At 42.6% G+C, this 18,667-nt stretch overlaps 1 protein-coding gene across 16 annotated transcripts in view; it reads right to left on the reverse strand.

The window, feature by feature from the left end:
• tenm4 (teneurin transmembrane protein 4) overlaps positions 1-18,667 on the reverse strand; it is a 1,874,213-nt gene that overhangs the window by 511,351 nt on the left and 1,344,195 nt on the right. Inside the window, exon 1 of one of the 16 annotated variants that reach the window (XM_062977061.1) lies at positions 11,950-18,319. The exons of 13 other annotated variants lie outside the window; for them this stretch is intronic. The gene's annotated coding sequence lies outside the window, so the exon portion shown is untranslated. Of the gene's footprint in view, positions 1-11,949; positions 18,320-18,667 lie in introns of those variants that run through there. 2 more of the 16 variants (XM_062977072.1, XM_062977073.1) reach the window with 2 other exon arrangements.

Raw genomic sequence — 18,667 nt, forward strand, 5'->3', positions numbered from 1 at the left:
CAGCACAAAAACAGGAATGAAAGGGGAAAAAGAAGGGGGAAATATCAGGTTTTGCTACTTCTTTCTGACATGTTTTGGTTGAGTTAGCTCACATAAATGAAAATGATTTATCATCAACTGAATCCCACCTAATTTAAATATATTACTAGTGTACAATTAGTGGTGTTGACACCACTGCTGTCCAAAAGATCAGCGGTTCAAATCTAGGGAGAAGGGTGAGCTCCTGCTGTTAGCCCCAGCTTCTGCCAACATAGCACTTCAAAAACATGCAAATGCGAGTAAATCGATAGGTAGGGAAGGTAACAGCGCTCCATGCAGTCATGCCAGCCACATGACCTTGGAGGTGTCTATGGACAATGCCAGCTCTTTGGCTTAAAAATAAAGATGAGCACCAACTCTGAGTTGGACACGACTAGACTTATCGTCAGGCGAAAACCTTTATCTTTACCTACCATGTTTCCCCGAAAATAAGACAGTGTCTTATATTAATTTTTGCTCCCAAAGATGCTCTAGGTCTTATTTTCAGGGGATGTCTTATTTTTCCATGAAGAAGAATTCACATTTATCGTTGAACAAAAAAAAGGAACATTTATTATATACTGTACAGTAGTTGTCATCACAAACCAGCATAACCAGACAAACTGTGATTCCTATCAAGAATTTCTTGTTACTACCATTATTTCCATGTACAACACTCTATGGTACGTACATTTACCGATCCTGCATGCTCTGGTGTTCTGTTCGGCAGGCATGCTTCCAAACAAAAACTTTGCTAGGTCTTACTTTTGGGGGAGGCCTTATATTTAGCAATTCAGCAAAATCTCTACTAGGTCTTATTTTCTGGGGATGTCTTATTTTAGGGGAAACAGGGTAACTGCCCAACTCAGTGTTGTGAAATCCTGAGAGTTGTAGTTTGATGAGCCACCACTTTGACAGAAAATGCTAAAGATCTTGTAAAACTACAACTCCCAGCAGTGTCAGTTAAAGTGATGTTGAACTGTTTTAACTCTATAGTGCAAGGTGGATTCTAGAACAGCTCACCACAAGAGGCAGTAACAGACTGCCGTGCAATTGCAATTTGCTCTCCTTGAAATTATCTTTGAACTGATTTCTCCCTGAACTGTGCCCCTTTGTGCAAAATTTCAGCTCTTTGAGATGACAGACACAAAGAAATAAATAACTCCACACAGCATTTCCATAAAGAACACAAAGAGCAAAACCTCTCAATTATCTTGGGTACAACTTTTGGGGAAAGTCCTTTTTAGGGGGCTACAACTGTCTAAACATCATGTTAGGGGATTATGGAAGTTGCAGTCCAAACACTTCTGAGTTCAAGACTTGGACTGATCATGTTTCCAAAGTCTCATATCTTGTATCTAGCTGCCCAGGAGTGAACCTACACTATGGACCTCATCACATTAAGTGCTCTTACATGGGCCACAGTGTGGGGATTCCCCAGGCAATGTGGCGAGTCTGTGGGTCAGCGGGGAAAATCGCCATTGACTCCCTCTGAGGCTGAGAGAGTGTGACCTGTTCAAGGTGACTCAGTGGATTTTGGGGCTTCGAACTCTGGTCTCCAGAGCTGTAAAAAGGTAAAGGTTTTCCCCTAACATTAAATCTAGTCGTGTCTGACTTTAGGGGTTGGTCCCATCTCCATTTCTAAGCCGAAGAGCCGGGCTTGACCTCCAAGGTCAAGTGGCCAGCATGACTAAATGGAGCGCCATTACCTTCCTGCCAGAGCAGTACCTATTGATATACTCACATTTGCAAGTTTTCGAACTACTAGGTTAGCAGAAGCTGGGGCTAACAGTGGTAGTTCACCCCGCTCCCTGGATTTGAACTGCCGACCTTTCAGTCAACAAGTTCTGCAGCTCAGCGGTTTAACCTACTACGTCACCAGGGTGTCCAGAGCTGCAGTCAGACAATAAAACGACTACACATCATGTCAACTGTCTGCCATCCATACCAGCTGAAATTTCTCAGGTTGGAGCTGCACTGCCATATAATACAGCTTCTGAATCCAGATTTTCTGTTTTGAACTGGATTATATGAGTCTACATTGCCATATAATCCAGCTCAAAGCAGATAACTTGGATTCAAAAACTGGATTATATGGCAGTGTAAATGGGGCCTCCAATGAAGTCATAAGAATGGGCCCGGGCTGTGGCGCAGGCGGGAGAGCAAGCCAGCTGCCATTAACTGCAATGAATCACTCTGACCAGGAGGTCATGAGTTCGAGGCCACTCGGAGCCTATGTTTGTTTGTCTTTGTTCTATGTTGAAAGGCATTGAATGTTTGCCTATATGTGTAATGTGATCTGCCCTGCGTCCCCTTCGGGGTGAGAAGGGCGGAATATAAATGCTGTAAATAAATAATAAATAAATAATAAGAATGCTGTTAAAATTGCAAAAGGTATTAATGAAGAAAAGCAATATTCCGTCCCCTCTTCTCAACCAGCTCAGTTGTGCAGATTCCTTTTGTATTCGGATTTAGTTTTTGCAGCAAGCTGAAGACAAGGGGGAAATGAGAGGAGGAATGAGAAACTGGGATATTTTAAAAGCATCTGAAAAAGTGGGACAACAGAGGATTAATCTTGACTGCCCCTGCCAAACCAGGATGATTGTACACATGTAATATTTTGTTCTTCCCAATCTGTTTATTGTACATGAATATTCATGTATATAATACATCTAATCTGACAGAGGTAAAGCTAATTTCTTTCTCCCCCTTTTCCTCTCTCTCTGCCTCTTGCTCCCTCCTCCTCCTTTTCATTTTGTATGAAAGCCTTCGGGGAGCTCATAGCTTTTGATCCTTCTCAACTTTGATGTAAGCAAATGTTTTAAGTTCTGCTCAAGCGGAATGTTTCCAACCCATATTCATTAATGATGCAAGTTCTTTTCTCCTTCCCTGGAAAAGCTATTTATAGTTCAATTTTGTGTGTATTTTATCTTCCATGTACTCATGACAGAAAAAAAAGGTCAAGACAAAAGAAGACGAATCATCACAGCTCTTCTGTTGTCTAATCTTAACTAATCATGTTCTGATTTTTTCCCCCACAACGTCTCCCCCACCTATTCCCGTACAGTTTTGGCACCGCTGATTTGGTTTTTAACAAGGTGCTTTAATCAAACTAGAAATGAGAAACGGTGGAAGAAACAGAATCACAAAATCGTACAGTTGGAAGGCGTCACAAGGGCTATCGAGTTCAACCCTCTGCCATGCAGGAATACAGAACTCTAAAGCTCTCCTGAACTAACCTCTGTTTAGGCATCTCCAAAAAAGGAGACAATGACACCTCTTTTATTCCACTGTCAAAAAGCTCTTACAATAAAAATATTCTTCTAATATTTGGTACTACACTTAGGCAGAAAACATTAAATATAGGATGGGTGACTCCTAGCTTGGAAAAGGATATCGGAATCTTATTACTCCACGAGCTAAAAAGCCAATGTGATTCTAGGCTGCATCAATAGTACAGTGTTTAGATCAGAAATTCTCAACCTGTTTTTTGGCCTAGAAATCCCAGAAATTCCAGCCAGTTTATCAGCTGTTAAGATTTCTGGGAGTTGAAGGCCAAAATATCTGATGTTAAATAGCATTTTATTCAGCTTTGGTCAGACCTCGCCTGTAATTAACCTGTGTCCAATTCTGGGCACCAAAATTCAAGATGGAGATGGACAAGCTGGAAGGTATCAAGGGAAGGGTGACCAAAACAATTAAAGTTTTGGAAAGCCAAGCCCTATTAGGAACAGCTTAGGGCGCTGGGAATGTTTAGAGGAGAGAAGGTTGAGAGGGGACATGATAGCCATGTTTAAATATTTGAAAGGGTATACCATTAAGGAGGGAGCCAGCTTGTTTTCTGCGGTTCCAGAGTCCAGGACATAGGGCAATGGATTCAAACTAAAGGAGAAAACAGACTGCCTAAACATTAAGAAGAGCTTCCTGGGAGCTCGAGCTGTTCAACAGTGGAATGCGCTTCCTGGGAGTATGGTGGAGTCTCCTTCTCCTTTAAGCTTAGGCTGTATGGTCATCTGTAAGGAGTGCTTTGACTAAGTGTTCCTGTATGGCAGGGAGTTGAACTGAATGGCCTTTGGGGTCTCTTTTGATTTTAAGGTGAGCCACTCTCAGATTTTTCTTGGTTTGAAGGTGTGTGACTTGCCAAATGAGTTGCCAGATGTCCAAGCTGGATTCAGAAAAGGCAGAGGATCGAGAGACCAAATTGCCAATATCCGCTGGATAATGGAGGAAGCCAGGGAGTTTCAGAAAAACACCTACTTCTGCTTTATTGACTATTCTAAAGCCTTCGACTGTGTGGACCATAACAAACTGTGGCATGTACTTGGTGGTATGTGGATACCAAGTCCCCTTGTCTGTCTCCTGAGAAATCTATATAAAGATCAAGTAGCCACAGTAAGAACAGACCACAGAACAACAGACTGGTTCAAGATTGGGAAAGGAGTGCGGCAGAGCTGCATCCTCTCACCCTCCCTATTCAACTTGTACGCAGAACACATCATGCGACATGCGGTGAAGAGCAGAGACATCACACTGGCAACGAAGGTCTGCATAGTCAAAGCAATGGTATTCCCAGTAGTAACTTATGGATTCGAGAGCTGGACCATAAGGAAGGCTGAGCGAAGGAAGATAGATGCTTTTGAACTCTGGTGCTGGAGGAAAATCCTGAGAGTGCCTTGGACCTTGGTAAGAAGACCCAACCAGTCCATCCTCCAGGAAATAATGCCCGACTGCTCAGAGGGAAGGATATCAGAGGCAAAGTTGAAGTATTTTGGCCACATCATGAGAAGACAGGAAAGCTTGGAGAAAATCACGATGCTGGGGAAAATGGAAGGAAAAAGGAAGAGAGGCCGACCAAGGACGAGATGGATGGACAGTATCCTTGGAAGTGACTGGCTTGACCTTGAAGGAACTGGGGGCGGTGACGGCAGACAGGGAGCTCTGGCGTGGAATGGTCCATGAGGTCATGAAGAGTCGGAGACGACTAAATGACTGAGCAGCAGCAGACTTGCCAAAGTCACCTACTGGGTTTCCATGGCCAAACTGGGACCCTAACCCTGGTCTCCAGAGTTGTAATCCAATGCTAAAAATACACCACATTGCCTCTCACCATTGGCATACACTCTGTACATATGCCCCACCCGCAGCCAAGCAAAGCTTAGGGTGCGGGGGGGGGGGGCAGTTTGAATGAACCCATGAAGGATCCAGACGTTGGGGTTGGGGACGGCTGGTTTGCTGGTCCATGCATGTGAAGCGGTGGAACAACAAGTTGGAGGCGGCTGTTCTGTTCCCCTCTTTCAGTTTCCCTCGTGCCAGTGTGACCCACTCTCCTGCCCTATAGACAGTGTGAGTATAAACTGCTCGTGCAAGGGTCGGGTTGGAATTTTTCCCCCTGAGTTTGCATTGGGAGCTTTTTCGTCTACCCCACACTGTTTCAGATGGGTGTGGGAATTAGCTTTGGGTGGCATCATATAAATAGGTTTCCTTAAATCATCAGTAAGATTCCAAGGCACGATAAAGGTTAAATAGTCATTGTAGGCACCGTGGCACCCCCGCCTTAGAGGGTGTAGGGTGGACTCCCACAAAAGTCCCTATAAGTTTCATAACATGGGAGCTACCCTTGAGGATCGATTGAGGGTTTTCACTGTTAAAAAAGCTCTGTTGTTTGGGAGAGAGCACCTTCAGGATGGTCTTCCTGTTGTGGTAATCTCTGAGCGGTTAGACTCAATTTAACCCTCTCTGGGGGAGAGTCCACCAAAAGTCAGCTGAGTAGCAAAAGCAAAGCTTTCAAATGCAGCAGTTACTTACACAGGGTGAGCAAGAGAAGCCTTTGACCATTTAGGATTGCAATGGACTGCAGAGTCTCAGTAAAAGTTCAAAAAATATTTATTCAGGTAAAAAGAACTCAATTGTAGATAGAAAGGCTTGGGAGCTGTCTAGTCTACTCTAGACTAGTTTCTAAGGAAAAAATAAGAAAGGAAAAATAACAAACATCTAAATAGTTACATCTTGCCAGGAGAGACTGCAAGATGCTTCTTGTTAGCTAGAAGAACAAAGGGAGAAGAGAGAACCAAAAATGGTTCCAACCGCATGGTCCAGTTTATTGGAGCCATAAAAGACATTCTGACCAATAAGAAGTTAGTGTCCCTAAAGATTCACATTTCTGCTAACTTCAAAGTAAGGGATGTGACGTAAACAGGATAGAGTGAAACACAGTAAGGCCTGTCTAGGCATGCTTTGGAAACGGAAAGGATTCCCTCAATCTAACTCTATCATCTATCTAACTACATCTAGACTTGAGTAGTCCAGGATGATTCCCAACACTTCCAATTACAATTGGCCAACAGGTACAGCCAAAGAATTTGGTTGGTCTTCGGGATCCTTGCTACACACATGTCCTTGGGGGTGGTCAGAAGGAGTGACACCTGGCCCAGGAACAAGGCTCACTAGGTGGCCATTAAGCCATGAGTTACAGATTTTCCCTTTACAGGTTATTAAGAGTTCTTTCAATAAATAGGTCAGGAAATGTCCCTTTAGATCCATTTTCTTGTGTCCGGTGTCTTTATTTCATGGTGGGAGTTCAAATACCCATTGCTGATAATATCAATGGGAAGGGTTTATTCTGCCAATGTCCTGCTTATACTTTTACCATTAGGCCATTTGCTTGGCTACTGTTGAGAAACAGTGCTGTAATAAACTGACCTTTGGCTTCCATTAGAGCCCTTCAAATGTTCTAAAAGGAAAAAAAACTCTGCATGCTATCAGTGTCAAAAGACCTTCCAGCTTCCAGCAGCAGACTCTTGCTAGTGATTTGTTTTAATCAAGGCGAGAAACTGGAATTACAGTTCAACAGATCTGATTAACACAACTGCTTCCCCGCACACCAGGCTCTGTTTTTCTGCCTTTAACTATATAAACAGTGAACTGACAGTTAAATACAGTCCTATCAAAGACAACCCAAAACTGTAAATTGAGGATGGATAATTACACATGATAAGAAAAGAGATGATGCATCTGTGATGTAGAATGAATGCAGTTTGACTCTACTTTAACAGCTATGGTGCTCTGGGAGCTGCAGTTAAGAAAGGCACCAGCATTCTTGGAAGAAAAGGCCAAAGACCTTGGAAAGCTATAACTCCTAGGATTCCATAGCATGGAGCCATGACATTTAACGTGTCATCAAACTGCATTCACCCTACAATGCAGACATACCCAGAAGATGCGACAATCTCGAAAAAGAGAAGTATAGAGAGCTAATGTCAAAGACAAAGCTGATACGACGGTCTCCTAATAATCTTACTGATTGTGAAGAAATAAATAAGAACAGAGAGAGTGATGGAGGGAAGCATCTAAATGGAGAGAACTGGAGGCATTTGCAGCCCGAAACAACTGAAACAATGCTGTTGGAAATATGGAAGGAAAGAAAACGAGGACACAAAAAAGGATTCTGTTTGACTCGAAAGCTAAACAAACAAGACCTCTGATCAGCGGAGTAGCAAATAGGAGGGAACACAATGGAGACCCTCCAGGTCAAACAATGGCAAGGCTTGGGAATAGGCTTTGCCTTGAATAAGGGGGGTGGGGTTTAACCCCTTCAGGTCAACAGGAGTTGTTTTCCCATCGGCCAGGGATTTGTTTTGCCATTTGCTCTTCTCTTGTCCAGCTTGTCTTCGATGCCCCCTTGTATTGACGTAAGTGCAACACTGTTAGTTTAAGCAAAGGGATAAATGAAGCAAGTCTGCTCTCAGGTCTCAACTGTGGTTGCAAAAAGATGCATGCCCTCCACTGTCCCTATATACCCCAATTTTTCAAAATGTATTGGCTTCTCCTTCCTTTTCTTCCCTTTTCTTCAGCCTGGCATATTTGAATTACTGGGAAATGAGTTTGCAGTCAATTACAGAGCAGAAATAGAAGAGAGATAAAGCTTCCCAGTAGGCTCAGGCAAAAGCAAACTGCTGCAGCATCTCCTATCTTATGTGTTCTTTCACATTTGTCACTTTGCCATCTTGACCACACACTATGGTTGTTTGACCACCAGTGTCCCAGGTTTCATCTGTGACATGTTAGAGGGCATGCAGATGTACATTCATGGATGTAGAGTGCCTTTAAGCTATTCCTGACTGATAGCAACCCAAAGCTGTTTTCTGAGGCTGAGAGTCTGTAACTCACTTAAGGTCACCCCAGGGGTTTCTGTGGCTACATGGGGAATCACCCTGATCTCTAGAATCATAGTCCAATGATCAAACCACTATACTACACATGCTCTAGTTCAGATGTAGAGATACATATACAATATTCCTGCAGTCATTCTTGTAATAGGTTCTTAATCAAGTGTATAATTTACCCATGCTTTGGACAAATGTTAAGATGATGGGGTGAAAGAAATCACCAGAAAGGTGATATATTATCCATTTTTAAATATCTAAATGATTATCATTTGGAAGATGGAGCATGTTCATACTTTAGATTCAAATTACAAGAGAAGAAATGGTGACCAACTATTAGGAAAAACCTCCCAACCTCTCAGGATGCCTGTCATAGATGTCAAGTGAGAATGCTTCTGGAACATTGCCATACAGCCTGGAAAACACACAGCAACCCTTGCTGGGAAGAACTATTCAACTTAGGAATACTCAAAGTACTACTAATAATCCATAAACTTTGTTGGAATGAAGTGTTGTGTACATGGCTCACGGTAAGGATGCATCCGCACTACAGAATTCATGGAGTTGGACATCAATTTAATTCCCAAGCCTCAATGCTATGGAATGGAGTTGTAATTTTATCAGGTCTTTAGCCTACTCTACCAAAAGAGTGTTGGTGCCTCCCTAAAATACAAATCCCATGATTGCATAGCATTAAACCATGGTAGTTGAAGTGAGGTCAAACTACATTAATTCTGCTATGTAGATGCACCCTAGGTTAACCAAGTTCAAACTACTTTCATCTTTTGTACTCAGTCTGCAGCACTTGGAAGTCAGCTGAGGATAAAGGAGAGTGGAAAGAGGAGAGAATAGGGTATTTTAAAACACAGCTGTAAAAAGTAGGGGAAGTATCTTGCCCTTCCCAATAGCCGAAGGCAAAAGCAAACTGCTTCAGCTTCTATTAGGTTCTTCCTTAATAACCATTGTCATATTGATCTCATTTTGATGTTACATGTCCAAGTTGAAGATTCGGTTTGCTTCATTGCATTAGCCTGGTGTTTTCCAACATTTGGTCTTCCAGGTGTTTTGTACTTGCTCCTACAATTCCTAACAGCTGGTAAACTGACTCAGATTTCTGGAAGCTGAAGTCCAAAATAACTTAAGGACCAAAGATTGGGAGCCACAGCATTTACCAGACCCTGATTTTCCCACTGGTCAAAGTGGGAGCTGTGTTTGAATTAAATTTTCCAAGGAAGAGAAGGAAAAGGTACAGACATTCTTTAATATCTAATTTTTGAAAAAATGTGCAGAGTTGAGTTTTTGTTTTTCTTGCTCTCTCTGTGTGTATTACTTACCTTAGGCTGAAAATAAACCACGGGCACTGAAAAGAAAAACCTGGAGTTTGCATCATGGCTAATTATTTCCCAGCTCTCCCAAACTGCCTCTCTCTCTCTTACATCAAAATATTGCACATTGTAATAGAAAAAGTGTGTCACATGGGGAGTAATCATGTCTTGACATTTATTTTAATTTGTTATTTCTGTCTGGGATTCTGCTTGCTATACCACTTTCAAATCTTCATAGCGATAAAATGTCAAGCCTATTAACACCCAAAACGCATCTCCCAGAGAGACAACAAGCAAAATTATTTTCCTGATTTTGCTTTAGTCATCATGCAACGAAGGTGGAGTGGGAGGAGACCACTCCAATGTGGCCAGAGGGGATAGCGATTGATCCGGTCCCATGAACTTCTAACAGAAATCAGAGTGTTTGTGTGACACATGTCCCTGTATTTTGTGGGATGGAATATGTGTGTTGCCTTTACATGACACTGAGCAAGTAGATGGATTGTGTTCTGCTTCTTGAAAACAATTCTGCATCAGACAGATCTCACCTGGAATACGGTGTCCAGTTCTGGAGATAACAATCCTAGAGGTATATAGATAAGCTAAAATATGTCTGGAGAATGGTGACCAAAATGATCAAAGGCCTGAAAACCATGAATCTCTATGAAGAGCAGTTTAGGGGACTGGGTAGGTTTCGTTTGGAAAAGCAAAGAGGGGACCTGATAGCCATGTTTAAATACTTGAAAGAATGTCACATTGTCCCGAGGAGGGTGACTAAAATGATCAAGGGTCTGGAGAACAATCCCTATGAGGAGCAGCTTAAAGAGCTGGGCATGTTGAGCCTGCAGAAGAGAAGGCTGAGAGGAGACATGACGAGGGCCATGTATAAATATGAGAAGGGAAGTCATAGGGAGGAGGGAGCAAGCTTGTTTTCTGCTGCCATGGAGACTAGGTCATGGAAAAGCAGCTTCAAATTACAGGAAAGGAGATTCCACCTGAATATTAGAAAAAACTTCCTAACTGTGGGAGCTGTTCAGCAGTGGAACTCTCTGCCCCAGAGTGTGGTGGAGGCTCCTTTTTGGGAGGCTTTTAAAAAGGGGCCGGATAGCCATCTGTCAGGGGTGCTTTGAATGCAATTTTCCTGCTTCTTGGCAGAATGGGGTTGGACTGGATGACCCACGAAGTCTCTTCCAACTCTATGATTCTATGAAGAAAGAGCAAACTTGATTTGGAGTAATGGATTCTGCAGGAAAATTGATTCTAACTGAATACTGTAGAGACTCACTTATCCAATATAAACGGGCCAGCAGAACATTGGATAAGTGGAAATGTTGGATAATAAGGAGGGATTAAGAAAAAAGCCTATTAAACATAAAATTACATTATGATTTTACAAATTAAGCACCAAAACATCATGTTTTACAACAAACTGACAGAAAAAGCAGTTCAATACACAGTAATGTTATGTAGTAATTACTGTATTTATGAATTTAGCACCATAACATTGCAACATTTACTGCAAAAACATTGACTAATGACTACTAAAAGGCAGATTGTGCTGGATAATACAGAACATTGGATAAGTGAAGCTTGGATAAGTGAGACTCTACTGTATTAGGAAAAACTACCTTAAGATAAAAGTTGTTTGCAATTGGAATAGTTTGGGAGTATGAAGGAGTGAAAGCTGCAGATATGAGTTGCTGTCACTTTCACTCATTTTACATTGATGGATGGATGCATGCACTGCCTCATTCAGACATTATTTTTGCAAATGCTCTCCTTCCCAAAACCACAAAATCAGCCACAACTGTTGCCTAAATCAAATTCCCTGAGCATATGAAACTGTCTGAAGCCAAAATAGGCTGTCGGTTCATTCAGCCCAAAGTAACTTTATTTGGAAGCAGCACTCCAAAGGAAGAGCTGTTTTCCAACCCTGCCACCTGTGGGGTTTTTTAAAAATACATACATAACCATAGATCAGAATTTGGCAAAAATTTACCAGTCTGGATTACAGTATCTACAAACTCTCAGCCAACTTGGCTACAGGAACATAGTTCAAAACCACCGTTTTCTTGATCAGATGGCACAAATCTAAAACAGACAGAAGGTTAAAATGAGGGAACTGTCCAAAAAAAACAACAACTAGGGAACAATGCAAAAGAAATAGACCAAAAAAGTAACTTTTCCAACATCCTAAACCAAAGGCCTGAATGAATGAAAAGCATTCAGCCAGTCACAAAAATCAAAGAGTCTGCTACTCATTCCCCAAAACACAAAAAACTGGTGGGTTGTCCCCATATTATACAATTGCCTAGACAGATCTATGTGCAGGCATCAGGTACAAAATCCATGCTCACTCATGACCTTTATGAACCAGCTGGTTTTAAGGAATAAAAAACATCTCAACTTGAAAGATGGCTTTCCTAAACAAATAGCCAACTTACCTCTTCCCAGTGCTTCCCAAGGGGTTGGGGCTCACTTAGGACCTATAGAGACTCCTAGCCAAGCCGGAGGATTTGAAACAGGCTGCTCCTTCCCCATTGCAGAGAGGTTTTATCAATCACCTTTCCGACAAGCCACGCACCCGGAAGGATGGGACTTTTTATTGCCAGGATGGAAAAACCCACCAAGGCCAGCCAGGGGAGCCTTATGTGACCAGGCACACCCCTCCCAATCCTTTCCTCTCCCCGCTTCTTTGGGAAGTCAATGCAGCTGACTGTGTTTTTCTCCTAAGCCTCCTTGGAGCTGTTCAGTTGTGCCGACCTCCCCAAAGAAAGGGCTGGAAAGGAATGCCAAAGCCGGCTCCCGGGGCTGCCCTTCAGCTTCCAGCCTCCAGCCTTTCCATTATTTACACTTTTCTATCTGAACGCTTTCAGGGGGGAGGAGAGGGGGGATTTCTTCACAGACCCTCCCCATCAAGCATCTCTCCCCCTTCCCTCTCTTCAACAGGAGCCTGTTGTATTAGAGAAGTTCTTCTCATTTAAGCCAGAGCAAAGCCACCCTTCAATGGCATGGCCAGGTGCTGGAGGGTTGGGGAGACAGGAGGTCTCTTTCAGTCTGGAAAGATTTGAAAGCCTTGCTCGCATCTTTTCTTCTTTTCAACAAGGTCTACCTTAATTTCAAACACCGCCCTTCTCTTTTTTCCCCTCACCCTTCTTGGAGGATTGTTTTAAAGAGGAGGGGAAAGAACATCAAATAGTGGAAGAAGAAGAAAAAACAAAAACGAGGCACCAACCTCCTTCTCCTCCTGAGCAGGAGTTTATTCCATGGAATAAAAGCCACCAGGAGCTCGGTTCAATTTGAAAATCTTCCCAAGGGCAATTAAAAGAAGATTTTTTTTGTAGTAGCCTCTTCTCTCTAGGTTCTCCGTTTCTCCCAATTATCCCAGAGAAAAACCTCAAAATCCAAATGCGTCTCACTCTAATGATTTTTGTCCTTACTGGAATAAACTTTTTTACAGCTTGCTCTAGTAACTGGAGACGTGTCTTTTTCTTAAACGTTCCTTGCCTTGCATTCTTTACTCCCCTCTTGCTCTTAATGCCATTTTCAAAACAAAAAAAATCTTCGTTTAAGGGTGCCTGAATGGTGAGGAAAAGAGGATTATGACCATCTTAGCAAAACAGCCAAGATATCATGGAGAGAGGAAAACAGCATTATTAGGAAAGGTACTTTGGCTGTGTAACTTTGTTCTTACTGGGAGAGAGAAATTGCATCAGTTGCTTCAATTAAAAAAAAAATCCATTCTCTTCTGTTTAGGTGAAAAAGGGTTGATCCATAAGTTTCAAACAGTTTGTTTCCTCTTCAATATAGAGAATTCAGATTCTCTTTGGGGTTAATCTGCAGGTAACACCTTGGAAAAATTGAGGTTTTTCTTTTGTTTACTACAAAGCCAAAAGTCTTGCTTCACTTTGGTCAAAAGCAAAATGCAGAGCCTCCATTTGCATCCATTGCTTGACTGTTTAGCCTCTCTTGTGAGCATAATTAGGTTAAGTTCAGTTTAATTAGTGTGTCTGCCAATACGATTACGATGTTTGCAAACATACGATTCAAGTAATTATTTGAAAGTTTCTTTACTTGGAAATAAACAAACAAAACAAAACACCCATCCTTGGCCTCCCACCAATCCCTTGAATATAGAAGACTGCCTACTATGTTGTTATTGTTGTTATTGTTCCTTCTGCTGCTGCTGCTATTATAACAAGAGAAGACTTGTGAGAAATTTCATGGGTGATTAGCCTCTTCCCCCTCAACATACACACCAGTCGTATCTTTTATTCCATCCGGCATAATACTGTAGCGGGCTTCAGAATTTCGCTATAAGCTTTTGCACCAAAACAAAGACTTGGAAAGGCAACCACAAAAGAACTACCTGAGATCCTCAAGCATAAAGACATATCATTAAATACTAAAGTAATGTAAGGTGTGAAGATGGACAGTGCAGAAAGCTGACCAGAAGGAAATCAACTTATTGGAAATGGGGTGCGAGAGAGGAGTTCTGTGAATTGTTGTTGATGTGCACCTTCAAATGAAATACACAGACATAACATCCTGGTGGTGCAGTGGGTTAAACTGCTGAGCTGCTGAACTTGCTGACTGAAAGGTCAGCAGTTCGAATCTGGGGAGAGGTGTGAGCTCCTGCTGTTAGCCCCAGCTTCTGCCAACCTAGCAGTTTGAAAACATGCAAATGTGAATAGATCAATAGGTACTGCTCTGGCAGGAAGGTAACAGTGCCCCATGCAGTCATGCCGGCCACATGACCTTGGAGGTGTCTATGGACAACGTGGGCTCTTCGGCTTTGAAATGGAGATGAGTACCAACCTTTACTTAATGTCAGGGGAAAACCTTTACTTTTACCTAGCATTCTGGCTTGAAAACAATCCATGTGAAAGAGACTGAGGAGTCTTAGTGGACCACATGATGAACATGAGTCAACAGTTTGATGCGGCAACTAAAAAAGCCAATGTGATTCTAGCCTGCATCAATAGGAGTGTAGAATTGCAATTGAGGGAACTCATCATCCCACTTTATTCTATTTTGGTCATATTTCATTCATGTGGAATAACACAGTGGCCAGTTTTAGGCACCACAATTCAAGAAGGATATTGACAAGGTACAATATGTCGAGAGAAGGGTAACCAAAATGATCAAAGGTTAATGGAAACTAAGTTCTATGAAGAACAGCTTGGGGAGCTGGGTATGTTTAACTTGGAGAAGAGAAGGCTGAAAGGGGACATGATAGCCTTGTATAAATATTTGAAAAGATGTCACATTGAGAAGGGAGCAAGCTTGTTTTCTGCTGCTCTGGAGACTAGAACACGGAGCAATGCATTCAAATTGCAGGAAAAAAGATTCCACCCATATATGGCTCTTCCTGATGGTAAGAGCTGTTCAACAGTGGAATATGCTGCCTAGGAGCGTGGTGTCTCCTTCTCTGTAGGTTTATAAGCAGAGGCTGGATGGCCATCTGTCGAAGGTGATTTGATTGTGTGTTCCTGCATGGTAGGAGGATGGACTGGATGGCCCATGTAGAATCCAATTCAACGATTCTACGATTGTAAGCCATCTCTGATAAGGTGATCCAATAATTTTTTTGTTTTGCCAAGATTTGTTCAAAGAGGGTTTGCCAAGGCTGAAGCAGTGTCTCTGGACATGACATGGGTCCTAACTTGTTGGCTGTTGCCTTCAGGACACAGACAAGGGTGATATGGTAACTGGGGAAGGAATGGGGTGAGGGAGGACAATTATTCCTCTCAACCCTTCCCCTTCTCTTGTTGCCTTTTCTGACATCACTAGAGGAGACAGCTGACAGGTAGGACCCATGCCGTGGCCAGAGACCATGGGAAATGCAGGATGATAAGGGACAAAAAGGGTGGATGTCCAGTGGCATCAAACCACATTTGTTACTGCTGGGTGACTGGGAATTTCTCTCACCTCTGTGACAGCTGGGCAGCTGCCTGTTGTCAGAGTTTTATATCATTTCTTAAGTGAAAATGGGTAAGTGATTGTAAGGATCATGACCAATCACTGTATGGCCAGCAACAATCAAGCCACCTGCTAGAGTTGGAGTACTACTAATAGAGACTAAGTACATTATGTTACTCAAGGTTTGAGGTTGGAGATTGGAACCTGAGGTTAGAGACTGACTGCTGAGCTGGAGTTGCTGGAGCTGATTTGTGCAAGTTGGAGTTGCCGGAGGTGTATTGTTGCTGCAACGTCTGAAGAACAAGACTGTGGCGTCTTATCTGGAGATAAGGACTTTATGGTTTACAAGTCATCGTGTGGAAGCAGCTGAACAATCCAAGGATTCTGCTGTATTTGTAAATACTTTTAGATAAATAATTTCTTTATTAAAGATAGTTTGTTTTGGGTATTCTCCTTAACCGGAGGGTAAAGCTCCCGAAGAAAGGGGGTTGCAAGCTCAGAACCCCAATTGACGGGCACGACATGGGTTATGGGCCCAGCACGCTTCCACTGACCCATCCCACCGCCAGACAATCCTCAAAGGATCCCCAAGAACTCTTTCCAAAGCAAGGGTCAAATATGGCCACATTTTGTGGGGATGTGGGGATGCACTAATCTGTTTATCACTGCCGGACTTGTAAGTGCGCTCCATGGCACAATTATTCTCCATCATTTGAAAAATAAATCTGTTGACCTAAAGCACAGCTTTTCTCTCCTGGATGAAAATCATTGATGTGGGGCTGGCTACTTTACCGAGTCAAGCGCAGTTGGCTTTATCCAATTCCTCTCTGCCTTAAGTGTCCCTTGCTTTTTTGTCAAGCTCAGCAAGAAAGAGGCAGCTGAGTTATCTTGATAGGTGACTCTGCAGAGAGGGAAATAGGCCTGGACATTAGTAAAGCCTGATAAAGGAGACAGGAGAGGGTTTTGCCAAGCCATCTGGGTGCCAGAGAGGCTGATAATGTGATAATAAATGTTACTTATTAGGTGTTGTCCCAGGTCTGTGCTTTCATGCTGGGTCAAGGGCTTAAGGAGCTATTTGTTCTCAGCATCAAGGATACAGCTTGCAAAGCCTGCTATGAAGGCCGACTCTTGTTTCAACCCTGGGAAAGATTTATTTATTTTTCTCCAGGTGTGTGCCTGTATGTGTGTGCTGAACTATAGAGAGAATTAGTTCTCAATTCTCATCAAAGCAAATATTCTGGAGCTGAGAGCAGGGTGAAAAGTTTGAAGGCTTTCCAAATACGACAACACAAGGCTAAGCACAAGAGATATGATTCTCCTAGAAAAGATGACAACATAATACCAGTTATCATCACTGCCCCCATCAGACAACAAACGATATAGTCATTAAAGTAAGTGGACAAGGCAAGGCCGGTCATAACATTAGGCAAGGTGAGGTGTTCATACCAGAGAGGAGATGTTAAGAGCATCTCCCCTTTGATAGTTTTCCCCAGATCCTTAGGATCTGTTCTCCATTGGAAGTCATAGCTGTGTTCAGGCTAAGTGTGCATCTACATAGTAGAATTAATACAGTTTGATATCACTTTAACTGTCATGGCTTAATGCTGTGCAATCCTGTAGATATACCCCAGGAGTTGGTTTGCAGATCTCATTCCCCCGGTGGTGCAATGGGTTGAACCCTTGTGCCGGCAGCATGACATGAAGGTTGGGTTGGGTTGGGTTGGGTTGCTGACCTGAAGGTTGCTGGTTCGAATCTAGGGAGAGAGCAGATGAGCTCCCTCTGTCAGCTTCAGCTCCTTATGAAGGGATATATGAGAAGCCTCCCATAAGGATGGTAAAACATCAAAAATATCTGGGCATTCCCCAGGCAGCGTCCTTGCAGACGGCCAATTCACTCACACCAGAAGAGACTTGCAGTTTCTCAAGTCACTTCTGACACACACACACACACAAAAATGGGACACCTCTGGAGGAAGAAAAGAGGTTTTAGTTCTCCAGGTCAACTCCAGGCAGGGGGTTAGGACTGCATCTATATTGCTGAATAAATGTAGTTTGACACCACTTTAATTACTATAATTCAATGTTAAGGAATCATGGGAGTTGTAGTTTTACAGGGTCTTTAGCTTACTCTGTCAAAAGGTGCTGTTGAAACTCCCAGTATTCCACAGCACTTAGCTATTGTGGTTAAAGTGGGGTGTAACTGCAATAATTCTACAGTGTAGACACATCCTTAGATTATGAAAATTCTTCTCGGGCCAGGTTTTTCCTAAACAGGGCTCCCTGCCATTCAAGAAACATATTTTTCGACTATTTCCTAAATATTTACAAGTATTCTTTCCATTCCTAGAGGCAACGTGGATCAGAAGTGCCTAACCCAGCCACCCAAGGGCTATTGACGTTTCCATTGTTTTGGACAGAATAAGACCAATTCAAGTAGAGCTAGTGTTGTGCCTCACTTTGCATATCTTTTCTTCTCCTCTTAATTGGCATTACCCTCAGAAGCCTGTCTAGAAAACCATGGGAACTAAAAGGCAGATTCTAATTCCACTCCAAGTGATATCCTTTTTTTTTTTCAGAACAACCAAGAGCCCATTGAAGAACCATTATTCTCCTCCCATTCCTACCTTCCTATGGCCACCACAGAAACAGAGATGTGACCTAAGTCTAGAGTGCCTAATCATCTTTTCTCATGAAAATTTAAAAAAGAAAATATATATAGCAAGCACATAAAGGCAAACCAGCATAAGTGGCCTAGACTTTGGGGAGCAGAAACAAGGACCAGTGATTCAGATTTGCTGAATGATTTTTTTCATAGAATCCTATCATTGGAGCAGACCACAAGGGTCATACGGTCCAACCCACTGCCGTGCAGGAACATACAGTCAAAGCATCCCCAACAGATGGCCATTCAGCCTCTGCTTAAAAACCTGTAGAGAATGAGACTCCACTGCACTCTGAGAAGTTAGGAAATATTTCCTAATGTTTAAGGGAATCTTTTCCCCCTGCAATTTGAATGCACTGCTCTGTGTTCTCATTTCCAGAGCAGCAGAAAAATAGCTTGCTCCCTGCTCAATGTGACATCTTCTGAAATACTTAAACATGGCTATCTGTCCCTTTCTCCAAACCAAACATAGGTAAAGGTAAAGGTTTTTCCGTGACATTAAATCTAGCCTTGTCTGACTCTGGGTATTGGGGCTCATTTCAACTTCTTGGGCCGGGCTGTTGGGCAGGCTGGATGGC

This window comes from Anolis carolinensis, chromosome 3 (genome assembly GCF_035594765.1).
Source record: "Anolis carolinensis isolate JA03-04 chromosome 3, rAnoCar3.1.pri, whole genome shotgun sequence".
Taxonomy (NCBI): domain Eukaryota; kingdom Metazoa; phylum Chordata; class Lepidosauria; order Squamata; family Dactyloidae; genus Anolis; species Anolis carolinensis.